Genomic DNA, 18,627 nt, shown 5'->3' with positions numbered 1-18,627 from the left:
CTGAGGGATTGGGGGGTCAGTGAGTCAGCAGTATTGGGGGGTTTAGAGGTCAGTGAGATGGGGGATCGGGGGGCAGTGAGTCAGGGTGGAGCTGAGGGATTGGGGGTCAGGGAGTCAGCAGTATTGGGGGGTTTAGAGGTCAGTGAGTTGGAGCTGAGGGATTGGGGGGTCAGTGAGTCAGCAGTATTGGGGGGTTTAGAGGTCAGTGAGTTGGGGGGATCGGGGGGCAGTGAGTCAGGGTGGAGCTGAGGGATTGGGGGGTCAGGGAGTCAGCAGTATTGGGGGGTTTAGAGGTCAGTGAGTTGGGGGGATCGGGGCAGTGAGATGGGGCAGTGCTGGGGGATTGAGCTGCCAGTCAAGGTGGTATCAGGAGGAACCAGGGAATGGGGTGGGTTCAGTGTGCCCGGAAGATTCAGGGGGCCAAAGCACGGGCTCCGCGTGTCAGTGAAAGCACGAGTCACTAAGGGAAATCCTGGGAGTTGGGGCCTGTGTTGCTAACATGCCGTTCGCATCCCCTCCCCGCGGGGCCCAGCGCATTAGGAAGCCGGCGCTTATTCTACCGTCACATAAACGGCGCTAAGAGCCTCCACATTAGAAATTTATGCTTTAAAAACCCACCGAACACTCCTTGCTCCCTGCGGGACTGGAAATCCAGAGACAGGCCGAGCCGCCTCCCTCCCTGCCTCTCCTCGCCCTGTCCAGATGGTTGCTCACCTCCACATACCTGCCTGCCTATCTCCCCTGCGCATGGGGCCTGCTCTGCTTTCAACTCCCACACTTGTTTCCCTCCCCTCTCTTTTGCTCTCCCCTAATCCCTGTGCGGACTCTCCCCTGTATGAACCTGGCACTTATGCCCCACAATATTGCTCTGCCCCACAAAGATTTGTTCAGCTTTTGCCCCATGGCTTGTTATTTGAGTTCCAACCACCCTGAGTCAATGACATGTGCCGCCTAACCCCCACCAGGGCTCTGCTTTCTGGGTGGCTTCAGACCACCCCCTGCCCTTCTGTGCTGGCACAGATACAGCTGGTTCCATAGACGGCTGGTTCTCTCCCTCCCCAGGGGCACTGGGGCTGCAGGAAAGCTCCCACTGTCATATCCGCAGCTCACATGGCTCTAGTCCTGGCTGGCACTGACAGGGCACTGCTATGAGGAAGCTCACAGTGCTAGAGTCCCCACTGGTACTGGCTGGGCGCTAAGCTGAGGAAGCTCCCATTGTCTGAGTGCCAGCACTCAGTGATGCAGGGCTTCCCCAAGGAGGCACACATTGCAGAGGGCCCAGCTGGCACCGACCGGGCCCAGCTGCATGGAAGCTGGAATATTGGCTGTGCACTGCTGGGCAGAAGGCAGCTCACAGTGCCAGAGCCCCTGCTAGAACTGAATGGGGAAGTTCCCACTACCTGTATCCCAGCCAACAGGGCACTGCTATGCAGAAGCTTCCATTGCAAAGGTCTGGGAGCACAAAGCTAGGCTACTGCTACATAGACGCTCACGTCACTGGTCCTGGAAGGGACACACTGGGTCAGGAATCTCGCAGTGCAGGAGTGTGGGCTGGTTCTAACAGGGTACAGCTGAGAGGCAGCCTCATGGTGTTGGACTCCTAGCTGGTATTGGCAGGGCACTGTGACAAAGAAAATCTCACCACCTGAATCCCAGCAGGCACTGCTGTGAGGAAGTTCACACTATGGGAGTCCTGCATGGCACCACTGTGGGAAAACTAACTCCTCTGAAGCTCTGGTTGATACTGAAAGGAACACTGCTGTAAGGAAGCTCACGGAGCCTGCACCCTGGCTGGCACTGACGGGGCACCGCTGTGAGGAAGCTCACGGTGCCTGAACTCCGGCTGGCACTGACGGGCACTTCTGTGAGGGAGTTGGCATGGCTGAAGGGCAGAGCTTGGCACTGCTCCAAGGAAGCTTTCAGCACAAGTCCTCCTCAGTGCTAATATGGAAGGGGCTGAGCTTAGCTGACAACCCAGAGCCACCCTCTTCTCCACACACCTAGCCTGAGGCAAAAGAACACATATCCACTGTGGTGAGGAGCACAGGAAAATCTGTGCTGAGCCTAACATCTTCAAGGAAAAGGTAAAACCACACAGCAAGGAAAGCAATGATGTAAATAAGCCCTTTGCAGCGATTACATCCCTCATCTGTAGGACAGGAGGAAAGGGAAAGCTCCAGAGAGATAGTTCGAGCAGCTCAGGGCAAAAGCACCACACAGATGAGGGAGCTTTCAATGAGGAAATCTCATTTAGGAGTCCTGAGTGCTGGAGAAATTGTCTTCCATGCAGAAGCCACTTCCCCGGCAGGACAGAGAGAGCACCCTTCGTTTTCCCAAGTGACCCAGTCACTTTTTATATTCATAGCACTATTAAAGGTTATGGGGAATTTGCATCAACTCGAGTCCACCTGGAGAACCCGCAGCAGCTTCCAGCAGGGAGGGGGAAGGTGAGCAAAAGAAGGCGAGGGACAGGGCAACAAGAGATCACAGGTTCTGTAAACAGTTATTAGCGATAGAGCTCTCTGCATCGCTCTGCCTGACAAGGGGAGGGAGGGCTTCAATGTCTCGCCTCCACTGATTCCCCTGGACTGCACAGGAGGAGGAAATGTGGAAAAGCAAGCAGAGAGTGCTGGCTTCAAAAGGAGTCACTGTAGGGAACGGTGCAGGAGCACTGGTTGTGGGGGGGTTGCTGGAGGGAATGAGGCAGGAGCGCTGGCTGTGGGGAAGTCGCTGCGAGGAACAGGGCGGGAGGACTGGCTGTGGGATGGAGTCACTGGAAGGAACAGAGCAGGAGCGCTGGTTGTGGGGGAGTTGCTGGAGGGAACAAGGTGGGAGCACTGGCTCTGGGGTGGAGTCACTGGAGGGAACGGGGCAGGAGCGCTGGCTGTGAGGGGGGAGTGGCTGGAGGGAACAGGACGGGAGCACTGGCTAGGCAGGGTTTGCCGGAAGGAGGCGGGAGCGCTGGGTGTGGGGAGAGTCGCTGTGAGGAACAGCGGGGAGCACCCTGGCTGTCAGAGGGTCGCTGTAAGGAACAGGGCAGGAGTGCTGGTTGTGAGGGGGGAGTGGCTGGAGGGTACAGGGTTGGAGCGCTGGCGGGCGGGGGGGGAGTCGCTGTAGGGAACAGGACGGGGGCACTGGCTGTGGGGGTTGCTGTGAGGAATGAGATGAGAGCGCTGTGGGGGATTGCTGGAGGGAACGGGGTGGGAGCGCTGATTGTCGGGGGGCGTTGCTGTGAGGAACGGGACGGGAGCACTGGCTGTGGGCGGATCGCTGTAGGCAATGGAGTGGGAGTGCTGACGGTGGGGGAGTTGCTGGAGGGAACAAGGCAGGAGTGCTGGATGTGCAGAATTCGCTGGAGGGAATGGGGCAGGAGCGCTGGCTTTGGCGGGGTTGCTGTGCGGATTGGGGCAGGAGGGCTGGCTGTGGGGGAGTCACTGGAGGGAACGGGGCAGGAGCGCTGGCTGTGGGGGAGTCACTGTGGGGGACAGGGTGGGAGTGCTGGATGTGCAGAATCCACTGGAGGGAATGGGGCAGAAGCGCTGGCTTTGGTGGGGTTGCTGTGCGGAACGGGATGGGAGCGCTGGCTGTGGGGGGGGGGTCCACTGGAGGGAACGGGGCAGGAGCGCTGGCTGTGGGGAGAGTCACTGTGGGGGACAGGGTGAGAGCGCTGGCTGTGGGGAGACAGGGTGGGGGACAGGGTGGGAGCGCTGGCTGTGGGTGGAACAGGGCAGGAGAGCTGGCTGACATGGTGGGGCCGCTTTAGGGAATGGATCAGGAGCGCTGGCTGCAGGTGTGGGGAGGGGGAGTTGCAGCAGGGAATGACCAGGGAGCCCTGGCTGTGGTAGGGTGGCTCCATGCTGGAGAAGGCCTATCTGCAATCCGGCATCCCCTGAAAACAATTCCTTCTGCAGCACAGCTCTTGTCTGTGGGATACAAATATGTGAATCTTGCCCAGGTTCCTCCACTGTTTCCCCTCAATATCCCACTTCATGCTCTGAGGTCTAGCAAATCCCTGACCTAGATACTCCCACTCCTCTCTCATGTTACTTCTTTGCTGTTCCCTGTGAGAGGCCAACCTCCAAGAGACCTACTCCCTTCTAGACCAGCATGCAAACTGCATAGCCCATCCATCTTGAACTCAGGCACAGCCCCCCATGGAGAGAGGCATTGCTTCCAAACTTGGTACAACTCTGCACATGTCCTGCTCATCACGGCTGCTAGATACACATATTTTGCTCTGCCCCCAAAATCAGAGTGAATCTACGATCTCTGGCTCCAAAGCACAGACCTCTGATTCGTCAGGAGCAGTGCCAAGCACCTACGCTCTGTGGCTCTGCCACAGAAGGGGTCATGTGCTCACTTGGCCAGTGGGTTACACTTATGGCTGCACCTTTGCTTTGAACTCACCCTCTTCCAAGCAAAGGGATGCAGCCCTCCTCTCTGCATCCTCAACACCTGGGCAGCAGCAGCAGCTAGGCACTGCTTGGGAGGACTCTCCCCCACCCACCAGAGAGCTAACACCTGACATGCATTTTGACACAGCCTTGCCTCTCTCTCTCCCCACCTCCACTTGCTTTAGAGCCTGGGTTTTTTCTTCCATTGCCAAAACACAATGACTGTTATAATTAACAGATTATCTCAGCGCGACAGCTGCAGTCCTTTGAAAATTAGGTTGAATAACAGGATCCCGGCGTATGGTAATTTCTTTTAGTCTCCAGAATATTTCTATTTCTCTCTCTCTTTCCCTCTCTCATCAGTTTTTCCTTCCCTCTCACTCTGCCTGCTCATCGGAGTTATTTCTTTGGGCTTAAGTGGGCTTTCTGGGTACTCTCGCCCTCTGTCAGCTTCTTTCAGTCTTTTTTTTTCTTCTACTATCACCCTTCCAGAGGAGACTGGGGTTGCAAACAGGAATGTAAACATGGCAGAAACAGAAGCATAAGTGGCAGCCAGATACTAGGATGACAGGCACATAAGAAAGCCCGGGCAGCCCACTCATCTACTAGGGTGATCGGCACATAGGAAAGCCCAGGAAAGGAAGCCAATGGAATTGTATTTGCACCATATATACAGACAGGATAGCTTTGGCAACTCAGTTCTACTGTCCCCTAGGTACATCACACTGCTTCACTGATCAGTCTGTACCTACCCCACCCCAGCTGTGCCACCCACCCACTGAATCAGCAGTTGCACTGAGTCACCCTATCCCTCTCAGAGTGGGTACTTCCACCAAAAAATCCTACGGCTCCTCTCACCAAGCGAATGGCTCTCCCACTTAATACCTGCTTCAACCATTATCCACCTACAGCTGTTTCTCTATGAACTACATCAACTCACTCTATAATTGCCTTGAACCCATTCACAATCCTCCACCTAGCTACACCATTCACTAAAACCACATGCAGGACTGACTCAACACTTATCACTGAATGGAACAACGGCTCTTTCCTCTTAAAAAATGAGCGACTGCACGGGGTTATACTTCCCTGCCTTGTTCAGTACAGCCCCAACGCACTCACTCATATAACCGCTGCTCCATGCAGCCCAAACTCCCTCCCTCCCTCCATCTGAACTCAGTACAGCCCCAACTCACGCATTCCTACACCTACGGAGTACATCCCAACTTACTCATCCACTCTTCCCTACGTCTACTCAATACACCCCAACTCACTCGTTCACTCCACCCCATCACTACTCAATACAGCCCCAATACAGTCATACTTCTCCCTACCTCTATTCAATACAGCCCTTCTTCCAGTCCTTCTTACTCCTGCTCAGTATAGCCAGAATCCATTCATTCAGTCTTCTCTAACCCTACTCAACAGAACCCAACTCACTCATCCTTTACTCCCTATACCTACTCAAGGGGGGAGGGATAGCTCAGTGGTTTGAGCATTAGCCTGCTAAACCCAGGGTTGTGAGCTCAATCCTTGAGGGAGCTATTTAGGGAACTGGAGCATGGGGAGTAGTCCTGCCTTGAGCAGGGGGTTGGACTAGATGACCTCTTGAGGTCCCTTCCAACCCTGAGATTCTATGATTCTAATATACCCCCAACTCATTCATCCACTCTATTTCACCCCTATTCAGTAGAGTTCAAGTTACTCCTTCACTCCACCCCTAATCAGTACAGCCACCATTCATTCATTCACTCCACCCATACTCAATTGAATAACAACTCTCACATTTGCACCATTACTCTAGGAAAATCAGAGTAATTCAATACACTATCTCAGTCATTTATGCTAATTCTGCAATAATGCTCCTCATCTTCACTCTATAGTCTTCCTCTCAGTTGAGTAAAGACCCTTTTCCTTCATTCCCTATTTCTCTTCAGCCCCAGGAATGTTCACTCCATTTACTGAACATCTCATTTATTCAGTGTTACTAATCCAAATATTCCCTTTATTTATTAATCTTTCTCTTCTTAAATAATATCCCCTTGTTCAATGCTCTGTGCCAGTAATACTCAGACTGAGGCTTGGGAGCTGCAAGTGGCTTTTGAACGTGTCTCATGCAGCTCCTTACAGCACATGATATCAAAACACTGTGTGATTTAATTATTCACCAATCTAAGTTATTAACCAATCAGGATGCTTTTAAAATGTTATTAACCAATTGTGGAATACTTGGTCAGTCATTTTGGTATGAGAATAATATATACAGCAAGTGAAACAATGACTTCACACTACCATGACTCTTCTGGGTAATGTTGATCACTAATTTGGCTCTTGAACCACTAAGGTCTGAGTATCACTGCTCCATACAGTCTTGTTTACTTATCCAATAATAGTGTTTTCCTAACCAGTGATTCATACCCCGTTGGCAATTACAGTTCTCTTTATGCTTAGAAACACATGCTTATTCATTTTCCTACCTACAATAACGTATGTCTACTCATTACACTACACTCCCTTCAAAAGCCATTCAAGAAACAGATGATCAGTGTAAAATAAATCAATAATGAAATAAAATAATAAGATTGGTGTATATGTTTTTGCATCCCTTTTTAGGTATAGGGGTCGAATACAAAACTATTTATGCAAGTCACCCAAAAGTTGGGGGATTCAGATAGAAGGGGTCCCCAAATTCAAACCCTCCACTGTTCTGCCCTCTCTCAACTCCTTACTCTCTATTCTATACCTTTTCCCATTCTTTACTGGGTGTAGTAGTAGTAATGGTAATGCCCAGCTTAGATCATGGCCCCGTTGTACGAGGCACTGTACAAATATTGTAAAAGACAGTCCTTCCCCCAAAGAGCCTACAGTCAAATACACAAGACAAACAAAGGTATCAAAGAATCATAGAAGTGTACGACTCGAAAGGTCTTCTAGTCCAGTCCCCTGCACTCAAAGCAGGACTAAATATTATCTAGACCACCCCTGACAGGTATTTGTCTAAAAATCTCCAATGATGGAGATTCCACAAACTCCCTAGGCAATTTATTCCAGTACTTAACCACCCTGACAGGAAGTTTTTCCTAATGGCCAGCCTAAACCTCTCTTGCTGCAATTTAAGACCATTGCTTCTTGTCCTATCCTCAGAGATTAAGGAGAACAATTTTTCTCCCTCCTCCCTGTAACAACATTTCATGTACTTGAAAACTGTTATGTCCTCCCTCAGTCTTCTCTTCTCCAGATTAAACAAACCCAGTGTTTCCAATCTTTCCTCATAGACCATGTTTTCTAGACCTTTAATGATTTTTGTTGCTCTTCTCCGAACTTTCTCCAATTTGTCCACATCTTTCCTGAAATGTGGCACCCAGAACTGGGCATAATACTCCAGTTGAGGCCTAATCAGCATGGAGTAGAGCAGAATTACTTCTTGTGTCTTGCTTACAATACTCCTGCTAATATACCCCAGAATGATGTTTGCTTTTTTTGTAACTGTGTTACACTGTTGAATCATATTTAGCTTGGGATCCACTATGACCCCCAGATCCCTTTCCGCAGTACTCCTTCCTAGGCAGTCTTTTCCCATTTTGTATGTGTGCAACTAATTGTTCCTTCCTAAGTGCAGTACTTTGCATTTGTCCTTATTGAATTTCATCCTATTTCAGACCATTTCTCCAGTTTGTCCAGATCATTTTGAAGTTCAATCCTATCCTCCAACGCATATGCAACCCCTCCCAGTTTGGTATCATCTGCAAATTTTGTAAGTGTGCTCTCTATGCCATTATCTAAATAATTGATGAAGATATTGAACAGAACCGGACCCAGGACCAATCCCTGTGGGACCCCACTTGATATGCCCTTCCAGCTTGAGTGTGAACCACTGATGATTACTCTCTGGGAACAGTTTTTCTACCAGCTATGCTCCCACCTTATAGTAGCTCCATCTAGGTTGAATTTCCCTAATTTGTTTATGAGACGGTCATGCGAGACAGTATCAAAACCTTACTAAAGTTAAGATATACCACATCTACCACTTCCTCCCTATCCACAAGCCTTGTAACCCTGTCAAAGAAAGCTATTAGGTTGGTTTGACACAATATGTCGTTGACAAATCTATGTTGACTGTTACTTAGCACCTTATTATTTTCTAGGTGCCTGCAAATTGATTGCTTAATTATTTGCTCCATTGTCTTTCCAGGTACAGAAGTTAAGCTGACTGGTCTGTAATTCTCCAAGTTGTCCTTATTCCCCTTTTTATAAGTGGGCACTATATTTGCCCTTTTCCAGTCTTCTGGAATGTCTCCCATCTTCCATGACTCTTTGAAGATAATTGCTAATGGCTCAGATATCTCCTCAGTCAGCTCCTTGAGTATTCATCAGGCCCTGGTGATTACAAGACATCTCACTTGTCTACGTAATTTTTAACTTGTACTTTCCCTATTTAACCCTCTGATCTTACCTCATTTTCACTGGAATTGACTATGTTAGATGTCCACTCACTACTAACTTTTTTGGTGAAATATAAAGGAAAAAGGTCATTTAGCACTTCTGCTATTTCCACATTTTGTTATTGTTTTCCCCTGTCATTGAATAACAGGCCTACCTTGTCCTTGGTCTTCCTCGTTTCCTATGTATTTGTAGAATGTTTTCTTGTTACCCTTAAGTCTCTAGCTAGTTTTGTCTCATTTTGTGCCTTGGCTTTTCTAATTTTGTCCCTCCATACTTGGGTTATTTGTTTATATTCATAAAGGATTGTTATCCCCACGTTACAGAAGGGGAGCTGAGGCACAAAGAAAGTAAATGACTCACCTAAAGCCCCACAGGATGTCTGTGGTGGAGCAGGGAATTTAACCTAGATCCCCTCAGTCACCGTCCATCTTTCCTCTCCACAAAGCCCTCATAAAAGGTCCACATCCATTCCTTACTATGCCCCTTGCTCATCGTCCAGTCCTCATTCCCTCTACCTCTGCTTATACTTTCGGGCCTTGAATCAGCAAACCACTGAAGCACATGCATAGTCCCATTCCAGGGCCCAAATTATTCTGTCTAAGCATCCGTACTAATCCTACCCACATCTCCCAAACACAACAGATTCTTCCTGCCTGGGTGCTCTCTCTTGCCTTTGAGTGATCCACCCACCAACATCTTATTTCTCTTTCTTCTCCTTGCTTCTAAAAATATAGTCTCCCGTTTACTGCTGACTGGACACCCCAGCCTGTCATTTCACCCTTCTTACCCTTTCCCTTCTGGTGTTCCAAAAACACCTGATGCTCCCTTACAGAGGGAAGTTAGGTCAGGGCACTGCTGTCCATGGTGCTGAAACAGAGCACTGGCGACAAGGTCTCCAGGGGTGTGAAAGAGCAGGACTGTGGCCAAAACTATGAATTGCCATTAAATACATCTCCCTGCTCCATATTCATTCCCTGCTATTTCCACAATCAACTCTGCTCGGTTTTCCAGGTCAAAATGAGATTCTACTTCCCTCCGCCGAGCCACCAGCATAGGCCTGAGGTCTGAAATTTATAATTCACATTGACAATCCAGGTGGTCCTGCTGGCTTGGATAGAGGCAGGACAGCAAGAGTGGCTTCTGCAGGGCTCACTAAAGTGTTTTCTAAGCCCTTGGTTTTAACTGTAAGCAAAGGAGGAAGCACTCAGGAGGCAGAGACACCTAAGAGATGGGGCAAGTACTCACGGTATCCCGGTCTCAGCAAGGAGCTGGAATCCCCTCATTATCTCCAGTTCTATGGAAACAGAGAAGTGGAAAGAGGGGTTACAGCATGAGGGATGGCGACGGCTGTTTGGAAGCGAATCCATGGGATAGTCCAGCTATCTACCCATATATTTATCTCTGTCTCTATGCCCTGTTACATCAAACACCAATTTGAGTCGTTGGTAAACAAGTCAGGCTGTTCAGCTGTCCCATTAATTTGCTCCTTGCCTCACTAGTCTACCAGTAGTAGGGGAAAATGTATGTTTAGGAATTGGCAGTGTTGTGTATAGAATTACCAGTCTGAAGGCCCACTGACTGCGAGAGAGAGAGAGAGAGAGATTAGATATTACAACATCCATGCCTAGATATTATGATGATGGGCACATTAGAAATTAGAAAGAAAAGAAAAGAGTCCAAATTAATTTAAGAGTGATATACCGAAAACAATCTTTTCAACAACAAAAAAAGGGAAAGAATTAAATACGCATTGACAGAAAACTGGGAAAGAATATTTTTTATGAGCTTGTTAACATTTGTGAAGTAAAGTAACCCAAAATTTATGCCATTAATTTGCATGTATTACCCCGTGCTGCCAGTTTATAGTCTCTGTGAAACCTTAAAAAAGTTGTGTTTTCCCCCTTCGCTTGCATTAATTAATGCTTGTGAAATAGTTTTTTTTTGTTTGTCTTTTTACACAGCTGCTGTTGTACACTGCTAAACTAGATCATCAAATGATCCCTGTGCCTTTTTCCATAGGCCACTTCTGTTGCCTCCCCATTCACTTGGGTATGAGGTGACCCAGGGTCCACTGAAGCACATTGTTAACTCAGCCTAGAAGCAGGAGACTCGTGCCAATCATCTTTCCAGTTTGCACCAATTGTCACGCAGAGATGGAAGGGGCTTTCACTGGGGATGGTCTCTGACAGATGAAGAGTTAACAGCTCCAAACCACTCCTGCTATCACATTGCCATGCTGAGGCACACTGTATTTACACATTAGCAGGCACTAGGGAGCCTTGAAATCGGATTCCCGGGGGAAATCCAGCCAAAGACTCACTGAGACTCCTAATGAAACGACTGACGGCCACAGCTGGGAAAAGTAACCAGTGTTTGGACTACAGCACATTCTCATGCTGGTGACAGAGGAAGGATCATCCCCTGGGTGTTAAGGGGCTCCAGATCTGGAGCAAGCATTCAATAAATTCAGTTCAGGTTCTTCCCCTCCTCCCAGGGGCTACCCCCAGAGTCCATTCCAGGGACCACAGCAGCCCAGTTCATGTTCTTCCCCGCCTAGGTGAATCCTGGTATTCCCATTGCAGACAGGCATATATTATTCCCAGGCAGCTAGCAAAGTTGGAGAGACCCTTTTCTGCCTGACTCCAGCACAGAGTGTATCTGACAGATCCTCTTTGAGCTCAGCAGGTATCCCAGCATGTGATTTTCTGTGCTCAGCTGGAGGGGAGTCTTAGTCCTGGCCTAATTATGTCCTGACTTTCCCTGCATGTCTCTAAGGCCCCGACGCTATGATGACTTTTGTTAAGCAAGAACACAGGTTTTAAGCCTGGTTTTGACACAGGTTGGTTCCCAATGGTGCTGGCCAGCCAAACCTTCTTAGAAACCAACTCAGCTAGGACGGCGATTCCACTGATGTTCAACATTGATCCTTGTGGGCATGGCCCCTTCTCGTGCAGCAAAGGCAGGGAACAGTGGTGAAACCGTTAATCACTTCAACAGTGAAGATGCTTCCCCCCCGCCCACAACCTAATTCTCTGCTTTCAATCAACTGAAGGCTCTGGCAGGCACTTTATTGGTATCCAGAGGGGTCTCTGTTGAATTGGAGCGGGAGGGTGGGGTGTGAACCAGATTTCTATTCTGACATTATTACATTGCGGCATGGGGGTGTTAAGCACTGGGGAGGATACTTTCATTTACTCCCTGGCTTTCTGTTGCCTTAGCAACACGAACAATGACTCCAAACCAGGAATCCAGCTGCAATGTAGTGGTAATGGGGTGGGGGCTGGGTTCCCACCTGCTTATTTGTTTGGAGGGGAGCACGGCAAAGTGGTGAAGAGCACCGAGGTGACAAAGGGAGCAGGGATGGACTCCTACACAGACACACACAGCCCCCCCACACACCGACAACACAAACACAGACACACAGCCTCTACACTGAGAAACGCAACCACACACCCGCCGGCGAGCAGACAGACACAAACAGATACACAACAGGCACAAACTCGCAGGCATATACACATGAACACACAGATACACCCTTGACTTTTTATTCTTGCCATTAACTTGCACCCCCTGCCCTCCTGGACTACTGTAGCTCGTTTCACGCACTTAGACACAGAGTGTCCCAGGCTTCAAACTCAGGGCTCTGAAGCACAAGGACTACCAGAGGGCCATCCCCGCTAGCTTAGCCAGCAGAGGGATTTCCCATCCCTAACCTGTGCCAAAAGGCGGCTGTGGTTTGCCTGCAGCCTATTCACTCTCCCAGGAGATGCCAAGCAGTTCGTGGCACGTGCCTGCTCAGCCCCTCCCCCTCTGCTAGGCAGCTGGCATCACCGCGCTCCCATTTACACCTTTCAGCAGCTGAAACTAGGGCTCTGGCTTGGACTAGTGACAGGCTGTCCCCTAAGGTGTTCCACATCTGGGAGTCAAAGCCAACTGTCCCAGCCAGGAGCTGCCTCCCCTATTACAGCCCTCAGCTGCATCCCCTGCCTCCACCCCAGCCCTGCTGGACCACTGAGGGCCCTCATAATCACAGCAATTTCCCTCCACTTCTCCAGGCTGGCCTGTCACAGACATAGCCTTCTGACCACTGGGAATGGAACAGGCGACTCTTGGGAGCCAAAGGGGGACACTGTAGACCAACGTTAAGTGCTGCTTTGTTGCATGGCTCCCTGGCGCCACAGTTCTCCCAGCCTAGGCCACGTTGGGTGAAAGAGCTTGGTCTCCCGCGGGATAGGCAAAAGCAGTAACCCTCCGGGCACCCTTCCCAGCCGGCTCTGGGGGAGCGAGCGGAGCAGTGACTTGAATCCCCGGACTGCGTTCCCACGCAGCCTTTGGGCTGCTCCCACTTACACTTCCTTTCCCATGGCCCCCTCTGAGCCCTGGGAGCAGAGGACAGCCGTGGTACAGTGCCATGTGGGCATGCCCCCTCCCTGCCCTCAACGGACCCCTACGCTGGGAGCTGGAGGCAGGGCTAGCCCAGAGCCCGAATGCCAAATCTGCTCCAGCCAGAGGGGAGACTGGCTCCACTCACTTCCAGGCTGCCAGAGTAATATTAAGGGGCCTTCATGTGATGGGGAATCAGCCCCCACCCCCCCAGAGGGGGACTCTGCCAGGGGCAGGATTGGGATTCCCATGTGGTAGAGAAGGAGGCAAGGCCTGAGCGAAGCTGGAGCCTGAATTCCCCTCAGGCCAGCAGAGCAAGGGCCTGAGGGGGAGTGGGGGTCAGGCCTTAGGGGAGCACTGCATGGAGAGGGCCAGGAAGTAGAGAGGGAATGCCCCACTCAAGCCAGCGGAGGGCAAGAGGCCTTTGCATGGCAGAGCCAGGGTTTGTTATGGCTGGCATAGCATTGTGTATGTGTGTGTGTCAGGGGGCGCTGCCTCCTGTCCACCCCACACCCACAGGGCTTTCGACTCCCAATTAGGCTCCTGGCTGCCTCCCATTCTGTGACTCCAAACTCTCCATCTGCTCAATTAAAAAAAAAAAAAACAGGAAAGGAGAAAAACAAACACTTAATTTCTAATCTCATCAGTCCTCTCACTAATTAGCACCCTCTGAGCTCAGGCACAGGCTTCCTGAGACACCGTGGGGCCGGTAATGACCCCCGACCTGCGCACACATATGTAGGGAGAGGAGGGAGGGGGAAGGGGGTTTCCAATCCCTCCAAACAGCGTCCGGTCAGGAGCGGGGAGGCCTTGTTTGCTGTTGGTTTGAATCTACTTTTGTGCGCTCTCTTTCCCCCCATGCCTCCCTGTGCCCCGCAGTAAACCGAGAAAATGGGATTCTGGGGCAACGCCCCTTCTTGGCAGGATCCCTGGGGTGGGGGGAGTGGGGAAGATGGGTTTAGGGGAGGGGAGGGGACTGGAGCGGATTTCTGGCACTGGTCCCACCCTGAAACACACGCTAATCTGTGCCTTCCGCAATCACGTCAGTGGTAATGAAGGGCTCTGTTCAGTACACGCGGGACACTAATTAGGGGGCTTCCAAGGCAGCATTCTGCGGTGTGCTCTCTAAAGGGGGGCAGAGGGAAGGAGACAAGAGTGGGTGTTCTCTGCTCAACAGAGGAGTTTTGGCTGCTATGGCTGCGGCTGCTGGGAAGGCTCTTCCTCCCTCCCTGTTCCCCCATCTCCCATGGCAACTCTAACATGGTAGCAAGCAAGTTGCAGGCATCTGATGTGTGCAGCCCACAGCCAGCCCCGTAGGGTGACCAGATGTCCCGATTTTATAGGGACAGTCCCGATTTTGGGGTCTTTTTCTTATATAGGCTCCTATTACCCCCTACCCCCGTCCCGATTTTTCACACTTGCTGTCTGGTCACCCTACAGCCCAGTGGGGTTTGGTACCAGGCGTATGATGCCAGGGGATAAGTTACAGAAGATAGGTCCCCACTGCTCTTGGAGAGATGGGGAGACGGGGGGGGGGGCGGGAGACAGAGAATGAAGAGGAGGAGAGAGCATGAAGGAGTGAGGACAGAGAGAGAGAGAGAGAGAGAGATGGAAGATGAGACAGACCACAAGTGAGGGAAAGAGAGGAAAACAGAGAGAAGAGACGACACCCAGAGAGACAAAGAGAAGAGGCAGAGACAATGCTCTACTCATGCCAACTGGAGCTGGTCATGCTAAGCTTGGTTCCGAAACCAGCCCTGTATTTTGGAGAGCAAATAATCACCTGACTCTGCTTTCCTCATTCTCCAGAGCGTTTGGGCAAAGTGCTCTTAGCCTCTGAGTCGTCTGCAAACTGCACGTTCTGACTCTTCGCTCGCAGGGCTGTGTGATTAGTTGGTTGCCTACATCACATCGCGTTATTTCTGCTCACCGATTGGATGGTTGACACGTTTTCAACGGGACGATAGCAAGTAACGGATCAAGCGCTTGCCGCACAATCATCTGTGCAACTTCAGAGACTCGCAGGCATTTTCACAGACGCCTGGCACTCATCCAAATACTGATGACTAATGAGTTCCACAACCACACAAATCAGAGCAAGCCCAGCTCGTGGGCACATCAGCCTGTCTATCTAGGCACCCATCTGGCCCTCATCACCAGAGCATCTGAGCACTACACAGCACCCCGGGAGGAGGAGAAGCACTAGGACTCCAGTTTTACAAACAGAGAAGTGAGATATGGGGTGGATTAAGTGACTCACCCAAGGCCACACAGGGAATTTGTGGCTGAACTGCAAATTGTACCCAGGACTCCTGATGACTGGTCCAGGGCCCTAGCCACTAGATTATCATTCCTGGCCTAGGAAACCTTCATGAAACAGCTCTGGTGATAAGTATCACAGTGCTATTAAACAGGCACAGAGCTAGAGACAGGAGAAGAACAGACAGAGAACACTAGGGACAGAAAGAGATTCATGGAGAAGGAGAAAGAATGAGGGGGAGAGACAATGAGAGATAAGAGGAAAAAAGCGTAACTTTCCATTGTCCTCCATGGGCTTTGGATCAGGCCCAGGGAAAGAAGAGGCGGAGGAGGAGAGAAAGAGAAGGGGAGATGAGCAAGAGAGAAACCGAAAGGGATGAGAACTGACTCAGAGAGACAGAGACTGAGAGGTGCAGTTGGACTCGTGCTGAACATCAACATGTGAAGTGCTGCTACCGAACGGGCCACAGGGTGGGGACAGAAACCCCAACCAGGCTGGGCTAGCCTAGAGGCTCCCCACAAGCAGCTCTCGTTGACTCCAGTGGGGGGCCACACTGTGTTCTGATGGGCCAGGACCCTGAATGTGGGTAAGCCAGCCCAGCCACCTCCTGCAGCCACCTTCTAGGGATGCCAGGCTGGACCCCCTCGGGGTGTCAGAGGGCATCACTGCATTAGAGCCGATGTAATTTACACCAGCAGAGGATATGGCCCATGCCACCGGGCTTGCCCTGGTGCACCAGCCGTCCCTTCCCAGACATGGCCACTCGCTGCTGCGGTCACCCCCAATTTCCTTTGTAACATTTGCAAATTCAAATCTTGGCTTTATTTAAAAAGCCTGGTGTTTTCTTACAGCCAAATCTCCCAGCTAACGAGTCTGAGCTGGTGATGAAGCCTCAGCGTGATAGGAAAATGTCTACCTGCCCCACCTCCCCATCACTCAGCACTGCACCATTAGCAGCCCCAGTCTCTCCTTCACGCACAACGCTTCATCCATGCCCTGGCTCCAGCAGCCCCTACAAGGAGCGCCCGCCCTTTGGGGAGACCCCAGGATTAGCCAGTCTCTCCATGTCCCTTGCTCTCTCTCCCCCTCCACCTCTTTCTCTCTCTCCTTCCAGAGAAAGCTCCCCAAAGCATCCACCTACGATGGGGCAGGACTGTATCATGGACAGGGCAGCCCTGCCTCCCAGAAGATGCTTGGCATCCCAAATGCTTCCCTCAGAGGGCACTACCTACTGCCCCAGTAAACGGTATCCCTGTAGCAACAGCCCCCGAGTCACTGGGAGGCAGGGGGTCTAGGAGTCAGGACCTCTGGGTTCTATTCCCATTGGTGTTACCGTCTCGCTGTGTGACTTGGGCAAGTCCCTTTGCCTCTCTATGCCACCTCCCCTGCCCCACAGGGGCATTGTGTTGCATGTCTGCTTGGCGTATTGGGACAGGTGAAGTGCCCTCTTTGCCGTGAGTGGTGGTGTTACAGGAGATGGGCTCTCCCAGCAGTGCCTCATAGGAGACCCCAGGTGCTCTCAAAGGAAACACCGTGCTGAGCTAGGAGGGGAATACCCGGGCACAGCGCACCTCCACGCATCCCCGCAGGGGTGCAAAGCATCCTAACCTATTCCTCGCAGTACACACCGCACTGACCCAAGGGATAGCACCAGTGAGACAGAGCTCCTGCCACCGCCCCAACAGGAAACACAGACACCCCACTGACCTGGGTGGGCCTACCAGTTAGTAGCACCCCATTCTCTGCTCCCTGGACTCTGCCTGGTTAGGAATCTCTCTTTCCCTGCCTCTGCCTAGTGAGGGGAGCTCTCTGCATCAGCAAATCCTCCCTGATCTCCCAGCCAGCTCTCCCAGACTGGAGAGGAGATAAAGATCTTTGAAGTGGGATTGAAGATACTCCTCCACTTGAGAACCCCTCACTTAAGGAAAAGCCACCCAGCATTAACCTGCATCTCTGCACACAACACAGCATGTCAACAGACAGCGAGGAGTCAGGAGAGAAACGACAATGGAAGGGGAGGGAGAGAAACCAGCACCACATTCTCCCTGCTTCTGCAGCCAAGGCCAAAAACTCTTTGATGGAACCTTGAACCTCTTGGTCACCCTCCTTCCCTGCCTCCTTCTGTAAGCTATGTTACCCTTGTTCTCCTGACTGACAATGCTGTCATGGCTCTCCCAACACCCAGCTCCAGAAAGGAATGCAAGGCCCAAATCTCCAAGGTGCCCCTAGAAACACGGCTGGGAAATGGGCAGGTGCTACTGTTTGCATCTGCCTGCCCATTTGGCAGGTGCATATTCCAGGGCGAGGTGAGAATGCAGGTCCCTGTGGGAGGGGACTGTGCTGTGTGCACTTGTGTAGTGCATATATCTGTGCAGCATGTGTGTGCATATTTTGGAGGCCACAGGCCCCCAGGAGCGCCTTCACGTGCATTGGAGATTGTAAGGGCACCTACCTAAACTCTTGCTCTCAGAGCTGGTGCATCAGAGGGAATATTCATGTACGTGTGTGGGGAGAGTGTATTAGCATATGTGTGAGCATGTGTCTGCCCCAGTTGGTGCAAGGCATGGAGGGTGTGTGAGCACTTGTGCACGAGTGTGATTGCTTATTTTGGTGGGTGCCTGTGTGGGCTTGAGTGAGCCCATGTCCATATAAGCATGTCAGTGCGGAGACCAGTATGTGAGTACACACACAGAGGTGTGTCAATTCAGATCCATCAGAGTTTATCCGCATGACAAGCATCACCTGTGAGCTTGCGTGCATGCACACAGCAGAAAATGTATTATCCTGCGAGTGTGCATAGGCACGTATGGATATCAATATGCTTGCATACGTACACGTAGAACAATGTAAACCAGTGCCCAGCTGAGGATCGGGCACACATGTGCAAGAGTGTGCGTGTGTGTGTGCGTATGTGAGTGTGTATGCATGAAACTAAGTGCAAACCCTGTGAACGACAGCATGCCTGTCTGCTGGGGAACTTTCCATCTAAACCAGCTGACAGCTGCTCCCCTGAGTTTCCTGGACACCAATAACGTTTTCCCTTTCCTAATCTCCCTGATGTAAATCCATTCGCTGCGAGTGCCTAGAGACTTTTAATTCCATCGGCATTAAACTCACTAAAACCTCTATTACCAAAAGCTTTTAGGA

General features: G+C 51.0%; 1 long non-coding RNA gene across 2 annotated transcripts in view; it reads right to left on the bottom strand.

The window, feature by feature from the left end:
- The window catches only part of LOC123361980, a 54,609-nt gene that overhangs the window by 6,021 nt on the left and 29,961 nt on the right, over window positions 1-18,627 (bottom strand). For both annotated transcript variants that reach the window (XR_006576306.1, XR_006576305.1), the window contains exon 2: window positions 10,083-10,131. This is a non-coding gene — a long non-coding RNA (uncharacterized LOC123361980). The remainder of the gene's footprint in view (window positions 1-10,082; window positions 10,132-18,627) is intronic.

The sequence above is a fragment of the Mauremys mutica genome, chromosome 1 (genome assembly GCF_020497125.1).
Source record: "Mauremys mutica isolate MM-2020 ecotype Southern chromosome 1, ASM2049712v1, whole genome shotgun sequence".
NCBI classification, from domain to species: Eukaryota; Metazoa; Chordata; order Testudines; family Geoemydidae; genus Mauremys; species Mauremys mutica.
This window is presented reverse-complemented; position numbering and strand designations above follow the sequence as displayed.